Here is a 25,154-nt window from a genome sequence, read left to right on the forward strand (position 1 = left end):
CACCTCCTGGCAAATAGAAGGGGAAGAAATGGAGGCAGTGAGAGATTTCCATGATCACTGCAGATGGTGACAGCAGTCACGAAATTAAAAGACGCCTGCTTCTTGGGAGAAAAGCAATGACAAACCTAGACTGCATCTTAAAAAGCAGAGACATCACCTTGCCAACAAAGGTCCGTATAGTTAAAGCTATGGTTTTCCCAGTAGTGATGTAAGGAAGTGAGAGCTGGACCATAAAGAAGGCTGATTGCTGAAGAATTGATGCTTTTGAATTATGGTGCTGGAGGAGACTCTTGAGAGTCCCATAGACTGTAAGAAGATGAAACCTATCCATTCTTCAGGAAATCAGCCCTGAGTGCTCACTGGAAGGACAGATCCTGAAGCTAAGACTCCAATACTTTGGCCACCTCATGAGAAGAGAAGACTCCCTGGAAAAGACCCTGGTGTTGGGAAAGATGGAGGGCACAAGGAGAAGGGGACGACAGAGGATGAGATGGTTGGATAGTGTTCTCGAAGCTACCAGCATGAGTTTGACCAAACTGCAGGAGGCAGTGGAAGACAAGAGTGCCTGGCGTGCTCTGGTCCATGGGGTCAAGAAGAGTCGGACACGACTAAACGACTAAACAACAACAACAACAAGGGACCATGTGCACAAGTGTAGCATACCATGGAGATAGCGAAGGGCATGGTTAACTTAACCCTCCAGCATCACTTTCCTGATCCAAATTTGCTCCCGTGGCTACTGCTGTTATTTTGCTGCAGAAGATTCAGTTCAGAGATATCCTGCAGCATGTATAGTTTGCTCAACCCCTCCCCTCCACCCTGAAAGTGCTGTGCTTAAAATAAAGAATATAGTGGCGTAATATTACTGAAAGGGGGAGATGTTCAGGAAGGAAGCATTAGGATTAGTTGACTCTGCCATTCTTCCAGGAGCACAATGGAGCTTGCTTTCAGCAGCGCAGGGCAAAGAGAAAGAGGGAGCATATTCCTTCACCTTTTGCAGCAGCCCTTATGAAACTGTTTCCTTTGAAAAATATTGTATTTGAAGCAATATGGAACTTCAGCCTGTGAGTATATGCAAGGGATTTTTGATGTTGTAGGCGTCCAGGGAGGAACATGCTTCTATTTGCATTTCAAGGGAAGGATCCACTGAAGCCAATGGGAGGCTTCCCTTGAAATGCAAATACTAGTCACAGAGAGGTGATTCTTTGTCACTACTGTGACAGAGAGAGGAATAAGCAGTCCTGAGGCTGCTGTTTACATAACGACAGAAAAGCATATTAATTGTATTCACACAATTAACCCACACATGTCTAGTTTGGTGTGGTTGAACAATAAGAGGTGCTGTGTCCGTTTTCAGTAGAGGAACTTCCCACTTCGCTACAGTGGGAGCATCTTTGCAAAAATGAGCAACTGAAGTAGTATTACAGGGAAATGTTACTCCTTGGTGACACTGGTCACAAATATGGCTGTAGCTAGATTAGTGATAGGAAGGAAGGCACAGATAAAGAGCCTTGAAGGGCGATCAGCACAGCTTAAGGTGCAACTGCATGGGGGCATTTGTGGGTAGAACTGATCGATGCAGTACAGTGCAACTGAAGATTTTCTTTATCCAACTGACAAACTGAGACCAAAATGAACCTTTTGCTGTCCCTTCCACCATTATATTCACCATATTATCCATACACACTCCAGCAATAGCAAAGAAGATCAATTTTTTGGTCTCTCCAATACAGTGTTGCTGCTTTTAATTACTATTAAAGTTCCCATCCCAAATGAACTTGGAGCAAGAGAATCAGAGTCATGTCCTTCCATCATCAATACAGTAAGATACCATTAGTAGTTCACACAGGTTTTTATTTGGAAATCATCAATTGCAATTACAGAATGAAACCATATGTGCATTTAATATAATTCATTGTTTGCAAATGAAGCACACCCCCGTCTGCTGCATTTAAAAAAGATGAAGAAGGTACAGCTAACAAGAAGAGATTCACACAGACCATAGATCCAGTTTGATCTAAGCTTTGATCTGCTATGCTGTGGCATAGCAGTTATTTTAGCTTTAGCAAAGAGAGAAAATTAAACTGGACTACCCTGATCATTGAACAGTTGGCTGTCTATTTAATATTTCCCACTTGTTCTCCACTTATAAAAACCTCTGGATGCAACTGAGCCACTGTATAACCACCACTACTTTTAAAACATTTAGTAAGTGTCACTTAGCTCTATATCAGGGTTCCCCAAACTTGGGTCTCCCGATGTTTTTGGACTACAACTCCTACCATCCTTACCTAGCAGGAGCAGTGGGGTCAAGGATGATGGGAACTGTAGTTCAAAAACGGCTGGAGACCCAAGTTTGGGAAACCCTGCTCTGTATGGTATCAGGTATGATAAACATGTGAGCAGCCATGCTGATCAGACCAAACGTTCTGTTTCTGCAGTGGCCAACCAGATGCCTATGGGGAAGTCCCAAAGTTTTCCTATGCGCCATGTTAATCTGTGGTCCTCCAGATGTTGCTGGGCTACAACTCCTGTAACTCCTAACAGCTGGCCATGCTGACTGGGGCAGATAGAAGATGGGGAGCCAACAATATGTGGTCAAAGGCTCCCCACCACTTGCTATACATAACAGTGAAACTCCAAGTAACACTGGAAGAATAATCATGATGGGAGAAGACTGGACAGGCATTTCAATTAGCACTTGCAATAGGCAAGAGAGAGTCCAGAAAAAGAAGAGACCACAGTGTCCTGGAAATACTTTCTAGAAGGAGGTTTCAAGGAAGGTACCACAGGACGACAGCGAGATTTGTGTTAACAGTGCAATCTGTGTCACTGTAAATGTATCTAAGGTTACCACGGATTCTTTGAGGAATGTTATGGGGATATTTTCTAAATATCTGGATAGGTAGGACACTTAACAAAAGAAAAGAAAAGAAAAGAAAAAGCTGGCTAGAATTTATGAAAACTGAACATCCTGACCAATAGCTATCTAAACCAGGGGCTGGCAAGGTTTACCTCGCCTGGGCCGGTTCACTCCAGTGGAAATCCCTCCGTGGGCTGTATTGTGTGTGTGCGCACGCTCGTGATTTCCGGCGTCTGCCGGTTTAGCACAGCACGTGGGGACTCACCGAGTGGGCGGCTCGTTTTGGGGGCGGCTCGGGGGCCGGTTAAACGACCCCCGTGGGCCGCTTGTGGCCCATGAGCCTTAGGCTGCCGACCCCTGATCTAAACAGACAAACAAATACCAGGTTTTTTTTTAAAAAAAAAAAGCTGGGGAGGATCTAAAGTGCAGTCCTATACCTGAATACTCTAAAGTATGCCCCACTGAGTTCAATACTGTTTAGCCCCAGGTTAGCAGGTATAGGATTCAATTTTTAAGGAACACAAGTCTAATACCAGTAGAATCTGAGCCCTATAAATGGACCACCTTTATTTAAGGGCTTTGTTTGGATTAGGATTGTTACACCTCTGGAATATGTTTCAGCTTTTCTTTTTTTCTCATTTTTTTGTTCTAAAGCCAAACTGCATTCATGAACATGGGGTGGGGAGGAGTAGAGAGAGAAACGGTCTGGTACTTTGGAATTCCCAAAGAGAACTTTCTAGAACTTTTCATGTACGTCTCTGAAGCATATGGCAATTTTTTTTTTTGTGGAATAAGAGTTTAAAGGACAGCATAGTGCTTAGCAGATGACTGGAATGTGAGCTGGACGAAAATAATTGTATTGCAGTTTGAAAGAATAAAGCAAAGTTATTCAGATACTTTTTACAGCTTAGAAGCAAATAAGGAATTTAAGAATTATGCCTCCAACTTCTAACAGCTGCTGTGAAAGAATTCTCTCTCCCTGATCCCCCCCGTCTCTTTTCATTCCTTCTCTGCCCATTTTCTTCCTAGCAGCTGCTTTTTTATCCTCCTCCTCCTCCCTGTCTCTTCAGCTACCAAAGTTGGGGGGTGGGAAGCATGGGGGTGCCGACGCACAAAGCGGTACTTGTTAAAAACTGAATATATCCAGGCAAACTGCCAAATTTCATTCCGAAGTTCCCCATCAGTTTCTCAGCACTAAAACAGAATATAGTAAGGCTGTATCCATTTCTAGCACAGAGTGTCTTCTATGCATCCTACTAGGAAAATATTAATTTCATCCAGGAAAGCAACATGGGTTTTTTTTGCATCTTTAGGAACTAGAAACAAGATGATAGACAGTGGAACATGGATTAGGCATGGCTGGTTTCACAAATATAGCACTGCCTTTCAAAATGATAGATATGGATCTAGCCCAGTTCATACATGGGATCATGGCTTGATAGTTACTTTAAAGTATGTTAGATTTATATCATTGTGATGACCTCATTCGAAATTTCTTTAAGATTTTAAGTTATTTATTGGCTTCCCTCAGCACAGTAGCATAGGCAGAAAGTGTGTGTGTGTGTGTGTGTGTGTGTGTGTGTGTGTGTGTGTGTGTGTACCCACCCACCTACATACCCAAAAATGCAAAAAAAATGGCTTTAGCACCAGATGTTCAGTCTACTCAGCTAATCATGATGGATGATAGTCTATTAGTATTAGTCTGAACCTAAATGCACAATTACTTGGAAGTAAGAAACAATTCACACACGTATTTTTGGGTGAAGTTTCTCTGCCTAAGTCAAATGTCTATCTGCAACTAAAAAGTCTGAATGAACTTGTCCTAAAATCCATGAAGAGCAGCAGTCTACACATTCCCAAGACATGGAAAGATCAGTCTATCTCAATATTGATTTCCATTACTGGGCCACAAGCAGCTAAGCATAATGAGAGCTCAACGTGCGAAAACCAGCAAAATGTGTACTAGTGTTGGGGTGGTGAGCTGAAGCAGATCCACAGAACAGTCATAGCAGTGGAAGCAGTTGCAGACCAGGTTCTGAGCTAAACAGCCAGACCAGAGAAAGGCAGAACAAAAAATGAATGGGAGATGAAGGCAGGCAGATAGGGAAGGAAGCAGATGGTCAGGGAGATTAGATAAAAACAGAGGAAGACACCAAGAACAAGACTAGCGGCTGGAGAGGGAAGGGGGTTATTGAATAGGCAAAGGCCCAGCGGTCATGACCAGAAAACATGTCTAAATCGGAGAGTGGGAAATTGCATTCTTCTAGGAGGCCAATCCTGTCCCTTTTGTCTTCTTCCACTTTGCAGCCCTGAGTGGCTCACAGCAATAGATACAACAATGGACACTACCATACTCATCAACTGTCCTGATTTAATTGGGACATCCCTGATTTTGACACCACAGCCCTCACCCTTGGAGGTGGTGGAGGCAGTGCTGCACTCCAGCAGGTACCACCAAACTCCTCGGGACGCTGCTGGGGACCTGCGTTTCCTTGCATGTCAGCTGCCTCAGCATGGTAGTGAGGGCAGGCAGTGAGTGGAGAGGAGCGTGTGGTGGCAGAAACTGCATGCAGCTCTCCTGGCTGGGAGGCAAGTGGCTGAGAGAGAGCGCCTACAGTGGAGCCAGTGGTGGTGCTGCCTAGACAGCTGCTACCTCCATCCAACATTGGAGGAAGTGAAAGCAGGCTCCAGGTCCCTCCACCACTTCCTTCCTGCCTCCCGACTGGCTGCGTTCCTCACCGGAAGCCGGCTTTAAGGAGAGAAGGTGTGTTCTCGGCCTCTAGGAAACCTGTCCTGCCAGGGTGAGTTGGTAATTTTGGCCTTACAAGGGGGTTAGTCAAGATGACCCCGAGGAGCCCGCCAAACTCTACAGTTCTCTGAGTTCTGTTAGAGAAAGACACGTGCCATGTGACTCAACCCCGAAAGACGTGTGTCCCGATTTTCCTCTGCAGCATGTTGGACGTTATGCACTACTGTACAGACCAGAAAGTTCCTGAAACTCAGTGTCCCTGCTTCCGACACTGGTTCACCAGCATTATCGCCTCCTCTTGGAAAAGAACCGATTGCTGACTCCAAACTGATTTCCATGGTGCAAATATCTCCAGTTCAGGGCTAAAACCATGTGCATGATTCCCACAGCTGCATCTTCCACATGCCTGGAAATTGGAATAGTAGATTCAGCTGCATGGACTCCCATTGTGTCCATTTCAGTGAACAGACAAGTCTGGGACATGGGTCCACTCTTCTGCCACTGACAGCTAACCGGCTCCAAGGTAGTGGTGAAGCTTAAACTAACAACACAGGATTACATACCACATTACCTAAATAATGTGTCTGCTAAGAACATCACACTTAAAAGCTGTGATTTCCAAGCATTCTGGAGCTTGAGTGAACACGGAAAGCACTTGACACAACATGCTAAACCAGTTACCATTTTTGCCAGCAGAACTATGGGTGGGGTGGAAGGCCCAACCCACATGCAATGTACCATGCCCAGAAAATCCTGATGGCATCCCTTGTGTGCATGAATTGTGCATGCCCTAAAAACATCCCCAGAGTCTCCCCATAACATGCTATGGGTTCCACAACAGACAAGTCAATGCAGAACAGGTCTTAGTTTGAAAGTCACAACCCCAATTAAAGCACATTGATAAGGGATAACCTCATTATAATTACCTGCAGTCCTCAGTCAATTACACCAATTCACTGGATCAGGATAGCTGCCTAGAAATCTATTTAAACCCAAATATATGTGGTGGACAAATTACAGCCCTCTTACTAGCTCTTTATATTTTACTATGCAGACTGTTTGCCAAAGAGGACATTTTTGAGCTAAAAATTACTGAGAGGCTGTTGACCCAATATTTTTTGTAATCCAATTACACAGAGTTATTTCAGACCTAAAATGTATTTTAAACTTTTCTTTAACACATACAGCCTTACATGCTTTTTGTTCCCATCATGCAGACAACTCTAACTAAACTTCTTACTATCAAGGGACATAGAAAGTTGCATCCATTCCAAGCCATTTTAGGTGCCAATCCAAAAAACTGGCAGTGCTAATGAAAAAACTCTGCATGTTTCAGAACAAGGCAGAGTTGAACTAAGGTCCTTTCTTGCTTCAAAACAGATATAAAACAAAGAGACTAATTGAAATGCAAGGAAGAACACAAGCAATGGAGTGTTTTAAATTTTCCCACCCTCTCTGAAATATAGTTTCTACTGATCACAGGAGAATGAAGTAGGGATTTGCTATATATCTTTCTAATAAGAAGTAAATCTTAGAAACCTCTTTGTAAATTTTGCAACTGGACGATTTTTTAATGTTAAAGCTGAGAGAGAGAGAGAGAGAGAGAGAGAGAGAGAGAGAGAGAGAGAGAGAGATTCCATTTACAAATATTAATATCGAAACTTGCTGTTGCAATGTTAACCAGAATTTTCTTGCACCTGATGAGCTGGTGGAACCCAATGTGAGGATAAGGAAGAGGGAAGCTTCTTCAGGCAAGAGATGGAAAGTCTTACTTCTTTGTATGTGGATTGAAGATGATAGAAGGATACACATACATACTGTATATATTTCTGTTTGATTATGATAGGGCTTATTCTTAACGTTCCTTATCTCTCTGCTTCCTCCTTTTCTTTTTTACTCTTTATCTTTTCTTGTTCTTTTCCCTTTCCTTTTTGTCTTTTTGATTCTATTCTAGATACTGTTTTACTGTATTGTGAAAACTTTCATAAAATATCTTTGGGGGAGGGGGGGAGGAAAGAAAGGTGGAACCCTAGGCATCTCTTATGTCTTCCCAATGGCAATTTGCAAAATGTGTCAAATGATGTTGGCCTATTCACCACTTCCTCTGCCGCCCCACAAGCAGCAGCAGCAGCTAATGAGCAGGGAAAGGGAAACATCAAACACAATGTTGTCTTTTCACACATTTCTTCTACAGATGTTACTGGAAGAGCCTATGGTTAGCAGCAAGCATATGCTCCCCATAAAATATAGTCAGACCCTATGAAAGTGCATCCCACATAGGAAGCTGTCTTGTACCGGGTCACACCATTTGCCTGTCTAACTCAGTGCTGTCTACACAGACTGGCAGCAGCTCTCCAGGGTTTCAGAAAGGGTGCATTCCCAACCCAACCTGGAGATTCCAGGAATTGCATGCAAAGAAGGGGCTCTACCCTACTGAGCTGAGCTGAGTCTTACCCTTACTACCCCAGATAATGTATATGTTTGCATTGGTGTGAGGCTAGGGGCGGAAGGCTCAGTCCTTTCAATCTTTATTGCAGTTGATAATACAAGCAGTGGCCACATTTGGTGATGACAAGTCTAATTGCCTGCAGTTCTCCCCCTTCTCACACTGCTATCTGATGACTTTAAAGTGAGGTCAGGGATTGCGCGACTCTTCCCACTTCAGAAAATGCAATCACTTAGACCGATGCCATAATTTAATACAATTCATGTGTACGTCTACAAATAAGGATTTAAGAAACTAAGCCAGGGTACTAATTTGGAATGATCACGGAATTATATCAGAGCAAGATACAAGTGGGGATATGGAACAATAGAGAGAACAGAAGGCGTCTGAAACAAACCACAGCTTACCACAAACAAGCAGGTTGCTAGTGTACACTGCTCAAATCATGCCTGTCACACCAGTCCTCTTGCCAAGGCAAGAAGAAACAAATCACAGCTCTGGCTTAGCACTACGTGTGAACTAACACTCATGGTTTCCCTCCAAACCAACCACTAGAAGCCGCCAGGGCAACATATTACGTATCACAATATTTAAAAAGAAATGTATCAGAAAATCTTGCTACTAGACTTCTATTTCATATGATTTTAGAAACCCCTACAAGTTCAGAGAGGAGAGAAATTGGCTCGTACTTAGGGTATCCCAGCCCCCAACCTGACATCTTATATTGCTGTCCTGACTTGTGGAACGAGAGATTTTATTCTGTGACCTCTAGGCATAGGGCGGTATAGAAATTCAATAAAATAAAAATAATAAAAATAAATAACAACCACAACAACTTTTCAAGAGTGGAGAAATGGCACTTTCCCCCCATTTTCCTAAACCAGGACTCCTTAAACCATGTGGATGAACTCCAAATCCCATCATTCCCAGCCAACAACATTTGGAGGGCCACAGGTTCCCTAAACAGTGTCTGAAATGGGAGGAGGAGAAGCAGGATGGTCAGGACAGACTCAGTCATGTTCACCAGAACAAAAGCGTGACAAGTTAAAGGTCCATATGAAAAGAAATGGAATGACATCCCAACTTCGAGTGCTGCCTCTAGATAATAGGAAACTACTTATAAATACAACTCTCCTGATTTTCTCTCTCCCCCTGCGACTTGAAGTTATATATGGGCTCAGGAGTGGAAAGACAATCACCAAGGACAATCCATGGAACAGACGTCCCCAAATGAATTTCCCTTCTGTTTCAGAAGCCAGATCCAGGCAGGAAGCTGCTACATTGGGAACAGCAAGAACTTCCCACATCCAGTATAGGATGCCCTTGTGTGTGGCGAACCTGCTAAACAGATGACTGCTGTGAAAGCATCAGTAACAGGTTGTGGGTCGTATGGTGAAATCCTGAAACCCTTCTCTCTTGTTCAATAGGTTACCAGGAAGGAGAAAATCAATTCTGCTGGGGTTTATTTTGCTTCCTTGTTCTCTTGGACTCAGCTGCTTTTCCCTATAGTTGGGAAGTGGAGAAGAGCAGGAGAAAGCAAACAAGCTGAAGGAAAAGTGCCTGGTGGCAGCAGTCCAGAGATTATTATGGAATATGAGAAATATTACCAAGTTCAACTGGATATCTCAGAGGTAAAAGTAAAGGACCCCTGGATAAGTCCAGTCAAATTCGACTATGGGGTGCAGTGCTCATCTCTGCTTTCAGGCCGAGGGAGCCGGCGTTTGTCTGCAGACAACTTTCCAGGTCATGTGGCCAGCAGGACTAAACTGCTTCTGGTGCAACAGAACACCCTGATGAGTGCCAGAGCGCACGGAAACGCCGTTTACCTTCCCGCCCCAGTGGTACCTATTTATCTACTCACGGTAGTATACTTTAACTGATAGAAAGAAACACTCACATTTGGGGGGGCCACTTTTTTAATCTCTCAAGGGCTCAGAGGTCCCCAGAAGCCACAGTCTTGATTGTGACAGGAAATATTAGCCAAATGTCAACTTCCTCTAGTGCATTTAAACTAAAATATTTTTACAATGTAGAAAGGAGCTAAACTGAAGATGAGGATATCTGTTGTTATGGGAAAGCCCCACATCCTGTGGTCCTTTGGGGAAACAGTTATTAAGTGTGGGAGATGTTTTCTTACTGACTTGTCTAAAGATAGTACGGGGAATGCACATCTGTAAATATAAGCAGCAATTATCGCTACTTTCTTTATGCAGAGAGCCAACTTCATCATACTATTGTACTGCTCAACAAATAATAAAAAATCAGAAAGACAAGACACGTCCTACCACAGTATTGTATTTCAGCACATTAAGTGGAAATGCACTGGCAAATCTTACAACAGAGTTCCTATTTCAGATGTGATTTTTTAAAAGATCATTTCTTGTAAGTTAGGGAACTGGATAGCAACCCTGCTTCGTCTTACTTGTTTAAATTCCATCTCCTACAGAATTGGAATTCATGCCAATGTCAACTTCTTAACTACTGTGAAAACAAACAACGCTGATTTAAAAAAGCAAACACGACATATGTTCTACTAGGCTGGAACATAGGGAGCACACGATTTCCCTACGCTGCTGGAACAGTGAACGAGCCCATTCATTTGGAAGCACGATGCAACACTGCTGGGAGTACAGCCTAGAAACCAATCAGCCCTGAAAAGCAAAATGTATGTCTGGACTGGATAGGCTCCACAGAAACTAGGCAGGGTTAGAAACCGAGATATGAAAGCTAGGAGCTAAATGGAACCTTAAACCTAGGTTATGGGCACAACAACAGAATGTCCAGGTGCATTTTTTTTTTTTTTTAAGAATACAAAGCTGAAAATGAATGAACTGCAACTAAAATATTATGTTCATTTCCCACATGATCTACTGACTAGTCCTTCCCCTGCCCACCCCCCTAATATTCTCTTCTCCAGTCTTCAGAGAGTAGCTGGAAGTATGGAGGCAGGAAAAGGTCCTCCTTTCCTTCCACTCTGCACTTTTAATCTGAAATCTTAGGCGCAGTGCTGCGTCCAGAGCTCAGAAAGTGCTCATGCTAATGAAATTCCCTGTTGCAAAATGCACTTAGAACAATGGGAGTTTCGAACACTGATACTAGGTCTGCCTGTCTTCAACCTTAAAATAAGAAATGTCTATATATAATCTCCTCCATGGTATTCTCTGTCCTCAGTTGAAGTTTCTCAAAGCTCCCTTGTGATTTGGTGGTGGTGGTGGTGGTGGGCTTATTAGGGAAGGGTGTGGCTCAAAGGAAAAAGACATGAGTTAATGGAAAAGCACAAGATTTTCATGCAGAAATTCAATCCACGCTTAATCCTCAGCATGTCCAAACCAGGACAGGGAAAGACTCCTGCCTGAGTCCCTGGATAGCCACTGCCATTCAGTGTTGGCAATAGTCATCTAGAGAAATACATGAAGTGACTCAGTATAAGGCAACTTTCTATGTTCCTAAATCGCATGCATTTCAGTCCCACCTAGATGCTCAATATGCAGCTACAGGTAAGGATGGGGGGTAGGCTGGGATTCAGCTAGGATGATGCTTCTCCTGAAACAATTGGGAGGAGGGGTAGATACACCACTTTGCCACATCCCCTTTAACTAAAATTCTGATCAACACTGATCTGAGTACTAGAATTTTCCCTTCATCTCAGTTGCTTTCACTTCTGTTAAATATGCATTGCCAAAATCACGCCCCTCCACAGATTTCCCTATGCTGTCATTCAGCAGACACTTCTTGTCCTTACCTTCAAAGCTCCCCGTGACCATCTCCACCCTTACCTTTCTGTCCTCATTTCCCACTTTTTACTCTTACAATTATACTACTTTTCTCTATCCAAGCCTCCCACCTCACTTAAATTACTCTATTTCCCAGTGCTAAGCTTTACACGCTCCTTCCAATAATTTTTGCTATTAGCCTCATCATTGTCCTCTATCTGAACTCAAAACCCGCCAGCTTTTGGCTTAACTCTTTAGCCCTGATTTAAATGACATCTAGGTACCAATAACTGCATTTGCTCATATTCAGCCCATTACCTCTGCCTCCCCTGACTTCTCCCTCACAAACTGTCACTATTAAGACTTTACATTTTCAATAAAGGTACCACTCTGCCCATCTGATGTAATAATAAAGGAAGATCATAATCACTGCACAGCTTACTTTTCTTTTTAAAAATCAAGCAGTGCTGTAACTGCAACCAGCTAATTCCTGAATATACTAGTCAAGAGAATTAAGGACTAATCTTAACTATGAGATGGGTCACTTCTGAGCTGAGAAGATGACTGGATGGGAAAAGAATGTCTGAACAGGTATGGAGCAATTGCCTAATGGGCAGAATACCCAAATGTAATTATGTGAAAAATGTTGAGCTTATGTAATACAGCTTGTATGTCCAATAAAGAGATTCCAAGTTCGTCAAAAGGGTCACAGGGTGCATGTTTGTTTCCATATAGAGCAACTTTTACAAAAGAAATTAACATTATACACATTGAGAAAATGCCAGTTTTCATGGTACTCATACTATATGTTAAGGACTACTCACATTCTACGTTATTTACTTATTTTAATACCTGCCCTTCACTGTGAGGTTCCAGAGTGGGTTACAATCCTTTACAATTCATTAAACTTGTTGTGAAAGACTGAAGACATGCCAGTAAGTAGTAGATGTACTTAACTAACCAATTGACATATTATTGCTCAAGTTAACAGCCAACATATTTAAAGCATTTTGCCCCCACACTTCTGAAGGAAAAAAAAAGTCCTCAAAGCATCTTACAAAAATCAAGAATCAGACATAATCTTGGAAGGCACAAACAAAAGGCAAAGTGACTGGGAAGGAGACGAGGGGAAAGCAAACTCAAGCAGTAGTTCCTAGTTACAGAGTTTTTATAATGGGGAGAATTCAAGGAGTAGAGGCTCTAAAAGTTGCTAGCCAAGCCAATGTGGAGACCCTGTAGTCCAATCTCTCCATCTGCAATAGCCTGGTGGAATAGTTGTTGCCAGATCACAGCGAATATTAGTTAGGTGCCCTCTATAGATTACATGGAATGGATAGAAGCCACAGTTAGGTAAGATTCATCTCATGAGTCTACTGCAACATTTTAAAGGACTACAACTAAAAAAAAAAAAGGGCCGGTACTCACAATGAAGTTATTACATTAAGTGCCACACTTTAAACCTTTGGGGGGGGGAACTGTGTATCCCCCAGAAACAAAGCACTGATTACATCTCTTACTCATATTCTCAAATCTTTATTGGCATATGTACCATCTTAAGGCAGCCTTGTAAAGGAAAGTTTTCAATGTTTGATGTTTATTATGTTTTTATATTTGTTGGAAGCTGCCCAGGGTGGCTGGGGCAACCCAGTCAGATGGGCAGAGTATTATATTACTACTACTACTACTTCTACTACTACTACAAGATTTCAGTAGGGTTCAGTACAAAAAAAAATCACTCATCAAAAACCTGCACCTAACACTTAAGTTAGTGTTGTATAACATTCACGACTCTTCATTGTGTGTTGCAGAAACCTGGCTACTATCTCCATCTTATCTCCATACTGAGTAAGTATGTCTGAATGCCACTCCCTACTAATAACTGATTAATAAACTTATATCAATTTGTCTGATACCAGGGGCAGTGCAAAATAATGTGCATTCCTGATTCTATTATATCTCTTGGACCTTTCTTAAGAAAACAGAGAGAGATGGTGCATGACAGCATTTGGACCACTAGAAGATTTTCCAAGTGCTTCCATCCACACACAGATAGGTTTTATATCATCAATAAGATTGCTGCAATGGGCATGTCTGTGTTATGGCTCTTCTTGGACATTTCCACAGGTCAATGCTGAAACAATGGCAGTATTTCCACATAATGCTAAGCCAAGGATGTGGTGCACTGACCACACATGCAAGCCTGATCACTTCAGCTTCAGTTCTTCTCCTGTATGAGTGGGGTACAAACCAGGAAAGGGATAGGCAGCTAAGTGCTATATTCAAACCTAGGATTATGGTCTCTCTCTCTCTCTCTCTCTCTCTCTCTCTCTCTCTCTCTCTTTCTAACAAGTAACGACTGCTTGCCTGTGGTTTTATGAAAAGTGAAAAAGAATAATTAAAAGGGGTGCTAACAAAGAAATGTCCAGCTGCTGAAATCATCAGCCAGTTGGAAATTTAAAAAGATTGCTCCCAGAAGCAAGCATAAGAAGTCCTAAAAGCAGAAGGCATGAAGGAGGACATGGACGTGGGTGGGGCGTGGTGGGAGAAGGGTGGAGTTCAAGATAAACCAAGGAGAGAAATCAGGGTAAATAACCAACTATGTCTCCTCAATGGTGTCTTGTGACAGTACTTTCCCTCCTTTCCAGATGTTATTGTCCCGTAGTGAAAATCTGGGTTGTGCGAAGTTAGAGGTTCATCCAGAATTAATGTAGGGACAATCCACATTAAGCAAAAGTATGGATGGGCCCGAAGTGTGACATGGCTCCACCCACAATTCCATTGGCAACAATGGCACCATGGGATACAGTTTCCAGAGCTGCTCAAGCATAGCTAAGCCACACAATTTTAACACAAGTTAAAACAAGGATGCGCTTCTCTCCATCAACCACATGAAGTGGGAATGAGCTATGCCCAAGTGTGAAAGTACATCATTATCTGGCACTTCAGAAGAGATGTTTGCAAGAAGTTTTACACCAGGAAGGTAGCATTTGCAGGCAAAAGTTATTCTGTTTTTATGAGCAGTGATGAGTACACCCAGACTGCTCTGAAAAACAGTTAATACTTCGCTTCATGCTTTTCACTGACCATGTTTGGACTATTAGAGCATGACATAATAAGCTGAAATATGAACAAGTCTTTCAGCTGCACACAAAGCTTCTTTGCTTTTCCCTTTGAACAAGTGAACAAGCAAACAGGAGGTCCTCCATTAACTATAAACCAGGGAATTATGGCCAACAACTTCAGAACAAGTCAGAATATTCAAACATGGTTTGAAGTCTATTCATTGCAAAGCTGTTAAGCATAGTTTCCTGGTTCAGACAAAACAAGAAACTCTAGTTAAAAGATAAACGAAGATTTCCTGGCCGGTTGGTTTACCCCTTCACACATGGGTGCTGCATATACAGCAAGGAGGCTTCTTCATATGTTAACTTACTAAGTCAAAATATGACCACCCAAACTCTCCCACAAAATGGTACAATTAAGCACTGTCTTCTCTCAGCATTTTATGCAAGGGGCGTCAGCTGTGAGTCAATCGCCCAAGGAGGAAATCTGAATCCTACATTCTGTACTGCTGCCTCTGAAATGGACAGCTGCATTAGTACACTGTTTTAAAGGAAATCCATTTGACATACACAGAAACTAGTCTGCTCTTCTGAATTCAATATCCCTGTGTTGTGTAGATTAATACCATGCTCCAGCTGTGCTTATATGTTTTTTCCCTCCATGGAATAATGCTGTTAAAACCACAGATACCTTTGTTATATATCTTATGGGGATAACTCACAAGAGTAGTACTTGCCTAAACAGAGCTTCCATCAGCAGCTGTTCCCACCAATATTTATTTTCAATTTGTCACAAATATAAGAGTCACTGTGTCCATGGCTTAGGAAAACCTGGGTTCAAATCCCTATTTACCATCAAGCTGAGTGGTTGACCTGGGCCAGTCACATGCTTTCAGCCTAGTCTCCTCCACAGGATTTTTGTGAGGTCAGAATAAGTGCAACCTCCATGCATGTGCCTTGTTGTGAGCTGTTTGGAGGAAGGATGGAATGAAAATGTGAGATACAAATAATGGATATGAAGATGTGGCAATAATTATGGTATCTGACTGCAAGATCTAGTAATCATATATGGTAGGAATTATACTCTGTTTCCTAATCACAGCAGGGAACAACTCCCCAAAGATGAAAAACAGATTACTGCTTTTGGAATAAAATTTAGATATGGATTTGTGCACAACTGATGCCTTTCTACTGGCATCTTGTCAAGCTATACAGAAGTTAATAGGTGTTAAACATCACAGGGAAGCAAAGCTTTAATTTCCTCAGATTAGCATTCCCGACAAAGTTTACAGACAACTTTTTTGCAAAGGGTTATTCAAGTAGTCCCGCCCCCCTATAAACATTGGCTGGCTGAAATCTAAGATGGGGGGGGGGATTACTGCCAGGATTATACCAAACTTTGCATTCATTTCCCCTGAATCTCTTCCCCTTTTTTCAGCACACTCTCCAATATCAACAAGGACTCTCCAGACATCTGTGCTGTGGGCATTGTAACCCCCGAAAGTTGGGTCACAAACATAACCTCAATATAGCAATCAGGCTGGTACGTCCATGCTTCATCAGAATGTACCACGATTTCCATTCCATTTTTGAGACTTGCTTTGATAAACAAGCAAAATTGCAACTTGGGAGAGAGGGGCAGAGGAGGTGGGCAGGTCTTTGAAAGTGTCAGTTGCAGAGTTTTTAAAAAATTATTTCAGTTGTTTATACTGTGGGTTCCTCTAGTGGTGCATAGTTACAAGTGAATAGACATTCCACTGAGTGCAACTTGGTGCAGAGACAAGTCCATATCTAGATGTACATTCTGACCTGCTTTTTTACCAGCTGCATTGGCTGCTGGTAAAGGCAGATCTGCAAGCATGCACATATAGACCATTCTGCCTTGACATTAAGATCTGCCTGAGAATCCCTGCATATAGGCCCACTGTAAGATCAAATTAAAAGGGGCGTGAGTGCAAAATGGAAGCAATAGATAAACTTGCTGGGGAGTTGCACTTGGTGGAACAAGATGGAGAACCCTTTTCTTGTCTGCCACCACTTCTTGCCTGCAACCCCCCCCCCCATCTGCTTTTCTTCATTTGATGAGCAGATGGTGGAGTCCTTAGCTAGGGAAAAACCAGAATGGGGAAACTGCAGAGGATCCCTGCTCAAATCTCCTCACTGCTTAGTAGATGTGTGGCAAGCACGGGACTGGGAACTGCCATGTTTTAATGAAGCGCTACAGTAAGTCACTTTCTCTTATATTAAATTTTATGTTTTTCACCTTTCTGACTAAAGGTAGAAGGTGCTAATATTCAATTCCATGGATGAACAGGTCACCTCTAACAATGACATGCTCAGGAAGCCAACATATCTATAAATGAAAACTTTACTGAAGGTCACACTTGGGAAGGCAATGCTTTCTATCCTCTGTATTAATTTATTCTCTTTCAAACTTACACAATGATTTAAGTCTGTATAAATAAAATAAAGAGGAACTTATGAATCTGTTGGGTTTGGGTTTTCTTTTGGAGAGATATTTATGTTTCTTTGTCTCTAGAGCAACTCTAATTTATATTCTGTTGAATCTTCATTGAAGACCACTGCTTGGAATATCTAGACTATAGACAATCTGATTGCCACTGTGATGCACACTATAGCCTCCATTAAGTTAAGCAGTGGAGACAGTTCTACACTCTATTATTTTTTTCAGAGGTACAGTGTCCCTCATCATCCTTCCTTTTATTTTCTGTTTTGTCAGAGTAGTAACCAAAGTCATCTTTCTTGAGTCTTATTCAATAGCAGGTTGATATCTGGGTCAGCAAACTTTACAGTCAGTGGACACATCTGGAATTTTGAGAGAGCGCCGTGGGCACCAGTCACAAAATGGCTGCCATGAGGTCTGTGGCATAACACAATAACTGCCACATCTGAAAGAGAGGCAGAACTACAAAATGGTGTTGGATTGTCCCCACATCAGTGGAGAAAAGGCATTGCTCACTGCTCCACAACACTTTACAGCTAATCTCTATTCAGAGTAGAAGAGACCAATGTGGACAAGTTTAATGCAGGAGCATCACAACTCAGAGTCAGGAGTGGAGCAAAAACCCCCAAAAACCACCAGTCTTTTGTGTACTGTGGATTTGCTGAGATATTTCTCTGGCACCCTAGGAAGTACCGACAGACACTCACAGGCACGTTGGCCATCACTGTTCTATATCAACATTACTGTGCAAGTAAAAGGGCAACATTGATCCCAGTGTTAGGCAGGGAGTTCCTTGCGTGACCCGTTCTGACCATGCATAGATTAGATTAGATTAGATTTCAGAATTCCACAAGATGGGGACAACCTTCAAGGGTGTGTGTAAGGATGTGAACAGGTGTTAGGAGAGGATATTATTATTAGATATTATCCTTCCTTCCTCACATTTGTGAGTTCAGCACCGTGCATCCCTTTGAAGCTGTAAAAGCTATCCCACAGTGTGGGTGCTCATGTAACTGTGCTGACTTGATATGTGAACGTAGATATCATGCATGAACTGAACACAATGGAATTTAGGCTCAGTTTAAGAACGTAAAAAAATGAAAGTGTAGAATTCTTTAGTACAGTACTTTAGAACAAGTGTTCACTATGATCTTCCTATTCCATAAGCAAGCAAAATAACCTAACAAAGTTCAGAGGGCAATGATATATATTAAAGTTAAAACAATCCAAAGTGTCAAATTCTGTCATCCGACTTGAACAGAGAACTTATTCAAGGAACCATTGATCAAAGCAAGTTCAAGATCTCTCATATTTTAAACAATACAGTCCAGTGTGTTTTCATGCTGAACTTTAAAAGCGTATTATGACTCACTACATTGTAAGAAAAGAATCAGTTGTGTGATAGTTCACATACAAAAACCACAGACATTTTTTTAAAAAAAATAAATGCTTGGTTCCCTTAGTTTATCATTCAAATGAGATCTGAAACAAACAAACAAAAACACAATAAAAGTTTCAAGAACAATGTATTATTTATTTAGGTAAAGAGAGATAGCAATTAATATTTTTAAGTTCATCAGGGGGAAAGTATGCATATGAAAAGCAAGGATTTAAGCGTGGACTGGACCAAAGGATCCCACAATTGAAATGTAGCCAACTATAATGACCAATACTAATCAAATTTGACCATTACTGTGTCTCACAAAGGGTTTTTAATCCTGCCTGGACAAAATGTACAGTTGAATAGGAAGAAAGAGAGCTGCTTTTCTTTCAGGATTTGCCTCCAGCTGTTCAGAAGAAGAAAGCACAGTTTAAACACAAACAGATTTGTCTTTCTTTTCCCAGTTCAAATCATACGTTGGAGCCCTAACTGCAGGTAGTTAAAAGTATGCTGTTCATGGAGTTTGTAACTAACATTACTTTTCAACAGTAGCAGTGTGGCCAAAGGTCTATCTAGTTGATTTTCTTGAAGTTACCTTTTCAAAAGTTTGCTGAAAAAATGTGTGCCATCTTCTCTCTCAAGCAAAAAGTGGCATTGGTTTTCCGAGAAGAGACGGAGATGCAGAGAACTGATGTTTGTATAATCAACTTTTCTTTAGTATTCTCCAGCTATGTCCTTTGAATGTGGGGGGAGGAACTGGCCTGCTCATTTCCTCTTCTCTTATGAAAACCCCAGTGTTCAAGACCCATTCAGCTTAGTCGGTCTCACGCCAAGGAATCTGGCTACAAGATTGTTTCTCAGGCATGTAACAGGGTTTAGACTGAAAAGGGAGGAGTTGGGATGGAAGTTAGTAACACATGGACAGTTAACAAGCAGCCAGATCCAACTATTCCTCTGGCACAAGATCCTCCTAAGCCTGCTTTAGAGGGAGGAGCTGTGTTGTACAATCCTCTGTCAGCAAAAGGTATTTGCATGCACAAGGCAGGTTTGCCAGTGTATCTATTGACACCACCGAAGTCTATAACAAAACACCCTTCTCTTGAAATATCCATGTCCTTTTTGCTTTTAGCATGGCATTCATATCTAAGTTCTGCTTTTCATCCAAACCTCTGGGAGGCACAGCAAAAGTCTACAGGGAACAACTGAGGTGCAGCTCTGAAGTCTGGATGTTCCTTCAGCAGCAGTTCGGTGGAAACTGCTGGGCAACTTGAAAAGGGTTGCCTACCCTCGACTCAAAGGCTACAATAACCCCAAAAGGGTATAGTGGCTTGCCTGATCTAGTATTCAAACAAACAAGCATGAGAGTCAGAAAATCCATCTGATGTAGTTAAGTCTATAAGCCAGTTAGGAAATTTCCTAATAATTCAAAATCTATCAAGAGGTAAACCAAGTGTCTGGACAGCTACCAAAAGCGTGAGGACCTGTCTGGAACTGAAGGTCCTGTTGAGGTGGCTAGTCTAATCCAGAGTGCTTTGAGAATGTCTTCACAGCTCAAACTGCATTCTGAGTACCTGTTTAAAGATGGACAGAGTTCAGAGTCCTTCCCCCCGCCCCTCAATTGGTAACATCAGGCATCAAGTAACTACTTACCATAACTAGGCAGTTCCTGTTAGTTTGCTCATTCCTTAATGTGGTTTACTGATCAAAGCTTGTTCAGGTTCTCACTAATTATTGGCATCAATTACACCAGCTAAACACTGGTATTAGAAAACAGTATCTTATCCAACTCTCATGCCTCACTTCCCTGAGCTTCCCAAGTGAAATCTATCCAACTCCCTTTGCTCCAGAAGGGCAAGTCAATAGCCCAGGTAGATAAGAATATTGGAAAGAGTATGACTTCTATAAGTTAGCTGCTGGGTAAAGTGCATTCAGAGCTCCATCGGGAGGAACACTTGTGTTACAGAGGCCTGATTGGAGTCCAATGGAAGTTGGGTATTTAGTACCACCAGTCCTGTGCTGTGGAAGGAACATTCTTTCAGCAGAGATTTGGCAGGCAAAACCGCTTGGCTTTCAGGTGTATCTTGAATGCCCTTTCATGCCAAGAGGCCTTAGCAGGTGTTTAAATTGATTAACAAGTCACTTTAATGATTTGCATTGTTTACAATGGTATTTTATGTTTTACAGCTGTGCACTACCCACCACCCATATTTTACGATACGGCTGTATAGAATAAACAAATGTTCTGATCGCAACTAACAGTTTCAGGCAGGATGGAACATTTACAAATGTTTTAGAGTGGCCTTTGAGATAAGAAGAACTTGCTGTTTTAAAACAAAGATCAAGACTGTTGCTTTAACAGCCCTGGCCAAAGCAACATTGTTTCTGGAAGCTTCCAATCCTGCTCTGGACAGCAGTCCTTTTGCTTATCTTCTTCACATGCTATTGCAAGCAAGACTCCAGTCTTGCCCCACCATAGGTCACTGTCCCCAAATGCTGTTTATCGAGCCTAAAACTGTAAAAACAACACTAAGTCTCCAGGTCCAAATATCTGATGGTACACTTTACAGAACTGATCATACAGTATCAGGTTTCTTCTTTTTTATCCTTTGTTGTTATCACGTTAAAACAATAGAAATGCAAACATACCCCCACCCCAGTTTAAGAGTCCATATCTTATTTAATTAGCTAAAAACCTGGGAGAAGAGGAATGTTTTTTGCCTGGCATATAAAGTTATGTAACAAAGGTGCCAGATGAGCCTCCCTGGGGAGAGCATTCCACAAATGGGGAGCCACCACAGAAAAGGCCCATTCTCATGTTGCCACCTCCAGAACTCTCATGGAGAAGGAACACAAAGGAGAGCCTCGGATGACGAGCACATGGTCGGGGTTGGTTCATATGGGTAGAGGCAGTCCTTGAGATATTGCGGTCCTGAGCCATTTAAGGCTTTATAGGTCAAAACCAGCACTTTGAATTGCAGCAATCTAACCTAGAAGTTACCAGAGCATATACAACAGAAGATAGGCTATCCCTATTCACATAGGGGTGCAACTGGGTCCTCATTTGAAGCTGATGAAAGATACCCTGTGCCACTGAAGCCACCTGAGCCTTAGGTGATGCAAAAAATCGAAAAGTACCTGTTCCTTCAGAGAGAGTGTGTGTAACCCCATCAAGAACAGGCAACCCCCCATCCATCACGTTCTAGGGAACTGCCCACTAAAAGTGCCTCTGTCTTATCTAGATTGAGCTTCAGTTTGTTGGCTCTCATCCCGTCTGTTACTGAGGCTAGACCTCAGTCTAGCACATTTACTGCCACACCTGCAGATGTAAAGGAGAATTAGAGCTCTGGGTCATCAGCATATTGCTGACAATATACTCCAAAACTCTGAATGATCCCACTAATGGTTTCATGTAGATGCTGTACAGCATGAGGGATAAAACTGAACAATAGGGGCAAATAGCACTCCCAAACATCACCTTCTGGAAACAACTATCCAAGTAAGACTTGGGAGAGTCACTCCAAAAGGATACCGTAGCCAATGGCATTGAAAGCTGCTGAGAGGTTGGAATGAACAGGGACATATTTTCCCCCTCTCTCTCCCAAAAGAGGTCATCATACAGGGCAACCCAAGCAGTTTCTGTGCCAAAACAGGGCCTAACCCCCAATTGAAATAGATCTTAAAAATCTGTTTCCTCCAGGAGCACCTGAATATGACCCTTGCCCAAGAAAGGGAGATTGCCAACTGGCTGGCAATGATTTTTCTAATCTGGGGAGGGTCCCCCCCTTATCAATGTTATAATACAGTGGTACCTCAGGTTAAGTACTTAATTCGTTCCGGAGGACCGTACTTAACCTGAAACTGTTCTCAACCTGAAGCACCACTTTAGCTAATGGGGCCTCCTGCTGCCGCTGTGCTGCCGGAGCACGATTTCTGTTCTCATCCTGAAGCAAAGTTCTTAACCTGAAGCACTATTTCTGGGTTAGCGGAGTCTGTAACCTGAAGCGTATGTAACCTGAGGTACCACTGTAATACTTTAAAAACATCCTTTTTTACCACAAGTAATATTAAACATATAAATTGAAAACAAAGATATCTAAGCTTCAATATCAGAACAAATGGCAACAATAATCAGGAAACATTTTACCTCTTTCTCTAACTCTTGCTTATCATAGTGATTGTACTCTTTATGGTTCTCTCCTGCCCCTTCCACATTTTAATCAATATTCTTCAATACTGCCCTAGTCTCATGATTTAATTTAGTCAGTCAATAAACGTTTAAAGTCTTAATGTTTTACTGCATTAATGAATCTTAGTAGAAGAATGGCCTACCAAATTCCATAACAGTTAATCAGTTTCAAGTCATGTGTAGAAGCAATTAAGTAGATAGCACAGGATGCCAATAAAAAAATCATTCTGGAACCTTAATGGTTTGGCTACCATTTCAATTGCCAATCTTTCAATCTTAGGACTAAGAGGTACATATCCTTGGATGGGCTGCAGTTGCTTAGCAGACCTGACCCGCTTCTGTACAATGAGTTCAATGTTTAATTTTGCTTTTCAACTCTTAAGCACGCAGCTCAATGAGACCTGTATCCAAGTTTATGTTTAGTGGCCCATTTCTGCTGCAAAGAGGCAAAGTGATACAGATTGCTTGCAACCATATTTGATGAATGGGCAGAAACTAGTTTCAAAACTGTTTAGCGTGCTTTAAAAAAAAAAGTTAATAGGAGTACATTGTATCATTTTGGAATTGCGAAATGAACCGCGTGCACCCATACACAAAGCCAGTCTGTTTGAGCTCTTGTGCAAAATAAACTTCTGTGCACCCAACAAATGTATCCAATACCTGGATACATACATGTATCCATATCCACAATGCTCATCCAGGCCTGTTTGAACAGGCTGAATAAGTTTTTTATATGCGAAAATCCACACACACATACACCCGCCCAGAAGCACTAAATTGTCTATAACCAAATCTGGATCAAGGCCAACACAAGTAGATTAATATAAATGGCACTTTCCCCATCAACTTCATTGGAGTGGAGAGTGAACTCCCTATTTGTCAAGGTTAAAAGAGACAGTTCTTCTTCTGCCTGCCCTTCCTCCCTTCTTTCAAAGTTAAGCAAGCACTGCAATTCAGGAGCCTAGTCTTCATTCCCAGTGTATAAGGAATTGTGGAAACCATAAAGCAGTTTGAGAATGTCAGCTAATCTGATGCTGTACATCCGCTTTGGCTTTGACCAACCAAGACCATATAGACATATAATTTAAACTAAAACCAGATGCACGGCGCAAACATCTGGATACTAACATAGGGATATGAGCTGATAAACAGCAGTCTTGCTCTGATAACCTTCGTTGGGTCATATAAAGTCTAAAACTAAGCAACTTGGTCTTCTTTATCTGAAGCGTCAGCATTTTATAAAACTTCTGCTCTACCTAGGAGCCAAAGGAATTCATTTTAACCTTCCAAACCAAAAAAGCTTATTGTAAGCAAACTATACAATAGCTAGTCTGAGATTCATCTGTGTGCTGAATTTCAATTATTCCAATTATTATGAGAACCAAGATATCCTGAACATATTAAAGTTTACAATTCCAAAATAGAATATTAGGGTCCCCTCCCTCAATTGTATCTGCAAAGACACAATAACAACCACAATCAAACAAGAACTCTGAATAAGCCCTTCTGATTTCAGTTTTTACATCTTGTTTTTTAACTTACTGCTCTTATAAGTATTGCCACACTCCAGAAATCCCCTTAAAATTGGTCACAATTGCATTCACAGTTGATCCCCCCCCCCCGTACATGTTTAGCTAGATCTTTCCACATTTTTTTTTATTTTTATTGAGCAGCCAGTGTTAAAGACCTTCTCTAAATAAATATTTTTTTCTGCATAAATTCCTGTTAGGGCACCTATGAAGTTTTGGTCATAAAAAATACACTGTGAATATACTCTACCACAATGGGGAAAAAACTTTATTGGCTATTTCTCCTGCCACTTCGGTGTTATCTCTAACCTAGTTTCTATACCTACTCTTCCTGATCAGTATGCCACACTTTCTCTACCTCTGCCCACCCCCACCCCTCTGCAATAATGGGCCCTCACTAAATAAGGACTTCCTGCAATTAATTCAAGTCAGTCACCACACCTTCCATATGCTATGTACTATATACCTATTTATTTGATGACCACATAAGCAAAGCAGTGTCTCAGGAGTGCATTAGTACATTTATGCTGACTGCAAAATTATTACACGTGTCACAAAGAACTGATACTGTGCTTAATTCTCACAACTTCATCCAAAAAATAAATCCCTGAGATGACTTTTTTTAAAGCAGTCTACAGCTGGAATGCATTAGTGAAATCTTTGCCATATACTTTTAGCCATCAAGACTGAACTCCAGTGCATCGTTATTTCAATAACTCAAAAGAGCTTTAAAAGTAGTTAAATACCTTTTGCGGGGGATA

The 25,154-nt window shown here is 41.7% G+C and overlaps 1 protein-coding gene across 3 annotated transcripts in view; it reads right to left on the reverse strand.

Annotated features, from left to right (window-relative positions):
- GPM6B (glycoprotein M6B) overlaps positions 1-25,154 on the reverse strand; it is a 101,662-nt gene that overhangs the window by 75,134 nt on the left and 1,374 nt on the right. The gene's annotated exons all lie outside the window — the stretch shown is intronic.

This window comes from Podarcis bocagei (genome assembly GCF_964188305.1).
Source record: "Podarcis bocagei genome assembly, chromosome: 6".
Taxonomy (NCBI): Eukaryota; Metazoa; Chordata; class Lepidosauria; order Squamata; family Lacertidae; genus Podarcis; species Podarcis bocagei.